Source organism: Tenrec ecaudatus, unplaced genomic scaffold, assembly GCF_050624435.1.
Source record: "Tenrec ecaudatus isolate mTenEca1 unplaced genomic scaffold, mTenEca1.hap1 Scaffold_99, whole genome shotgun sequence".
Lineage (NCBI taxonomy): Eukaryota > Metazoa > Chordata > Mammalia > Afrosoricida > Tenrecidae > Tenrec > Tenrec ecaudatus.
This window is the reverse complement of record NW_027459708.1, coordinates 621,901-623,977: the sequence shown is the minus strand read 5'-3', so window position 1 is coordinate 623,977 and position 2,077 is coordinate 621,901.

The following is a 2,077-nucleotide window of genomic DNA, read 5'->3' as shown; positions in this document are numbered from 1 at the left end:
ATACATCAATTGTGTAAAGCACATTTGTACATTCATTGCCCTCATTATTCTCAAAACATTTGCTCTCCACTTAAGCCCCTGGCATCAAGTCCTCATTTCTCCCCTCCCTCCCCGCTCCCCCATCCCTCAAGAAACCTTGATAATTTGTGAGTGGTGATACTGAGAGGGTTGTGGGAGGGTGGATTGGAAAGAGGGAACTGATTACAAGTATCTACATGTGACCTCCTCTCTGGGGGACGGACAACAGAAAAGTGGGTGAAGGGAGACATCAGAGAGGTCAAGATCCTGCCTTTTCAATTCCTCCATAGGGAGGCATGGTTGACGGTCATGGTCAACCCCAATGGCTGGATTGAATTCACCTGGCCCAGATGGGCCAATCCAGGTGTAATGCCCACCTAGGTGTACCACCCCTTCCTGGCCGGAAGTTTGAACCTGAGCATATGTAATGGATGACCCAGTCCCTTTGCTAAACCACCTAATAGTATTTGTAAGATGCCAAGCACCGTTCTAAGCTTTTTGTGTATAATAATTCAATTATTCCACTTAACAAGCCTATGTGTGGACTCTATTTGGCCTCCTTTTACAGATGAAAAATCAGTGGCACAGAATGATAAAGTCATGAGCCTAGGACCACACAGTGAGGAAGTGGGAAGGAGAGATTTGGACCCAGGCTACAGAGCCCATGCCTTGGGTGCCTACAGCTGCCATGTAGGACACAGAAAAGCATGGAGCAGACTCGGCGTAGATATTAGGGAGTTGGGAGGACTGTAGCATGAATGTATGTGCTATGACTTCATGAGAGTACCTGCTACTCAGATCCAGAAGAGAATACAAGCCTTTTGCAAAAATTATTTTTGCCAAGAGAGGGTGGAAAACTGCATCTTGTGCGAAATACCCCCAACCTGCACATGTGCATAGCTATTTCAGAAGGTTCCAAACAATGTGTGCTGTGCGGCAAACCAAACTGAGCTCAGGGGGAGCTGGTCTGTGGGTTATGTTAGCCAGAAAGTGAGCAGTTTGAACTCACCAGCCACCACTCCAAGGGAGAAAGAGGAGGCTTTCTGCTCCCATGGACTTACAGCCTTCGAAGTGGCAGGGAGCATTTCCATGCATCCTATGATTAGGATCTCAGAGGGTGAGGGTGGAGTTGGTTGAGACCTGTCTTCAGGGCATTTCCCAGAAGGGCTTCCTGCAGTGGCTCTGCCTTCAGGAATGTCTGATGACCTTGAGGGCAGCAAAGTCCTAAACACACTCAGGCAGTGGTTCTCAACCTTCCTAATACAGGTCCTCTTGTTGTGGTGATGCCCCCCTCCCCCAACCATTAAATGATTTTCTTGCTACTTCATCACTGTAATTTTGCTACAGTTATGAATTGGGTGAGCCCTGTGAAAGGGTCATATGACTCCCAAAGGGGTCGCAACCCACAGGTTGAGAACCACTGCACTAAGGGTTCCCCTCCCAGGCAGCCCTACCAGTGTCTGGTGTGCATAGTTCTGTGAGGTGAGAGAAATGGACTTAGTGTCTGCTTCTGGTGACAGTTGATGTGGGTGGGCTTTCTCCCTATGTCAAATCCCTCTCAAGCCATTTGTCACCACAACAGAGGGAGCCATGCACAAAAAAGCAAGAAGAGGATGCAGCACAGCAGGACAGCAAGCAGAACAAAGATTGAATAAGCACAATTCACTTCAATCATGAATCGGGTGCCCTTGAGATGTAAGGAAGACCCCAGTCTAGTGACATTAGATCAGGTTTAGGGATTGAGTGAAGCGACCCCTCTTGGCTCCCCTCAGCCCGTATTTTGCTTTCCCATTGATCCTGACCCTTGCATCGTGATTGGTCCTTATTCCAGCATGATGGTTGGTTTCATAACCATGGCATATGGGAATGTGTTAGTCGATAGGTTATACAGGCACAGCCTCTGGAATGGGTAAGTGAGGAGGCGATTTGGGCTCGCTCATGCAGACCTCTAGTTGTCCTTGACATGACTGGTAGAATGGATCATGTGAAGTGATTTGAGATCGGCGTTGAGATCTGATAGGTCATGCAGACTTCTAGCTGATCCTGGCAGTACCCTATT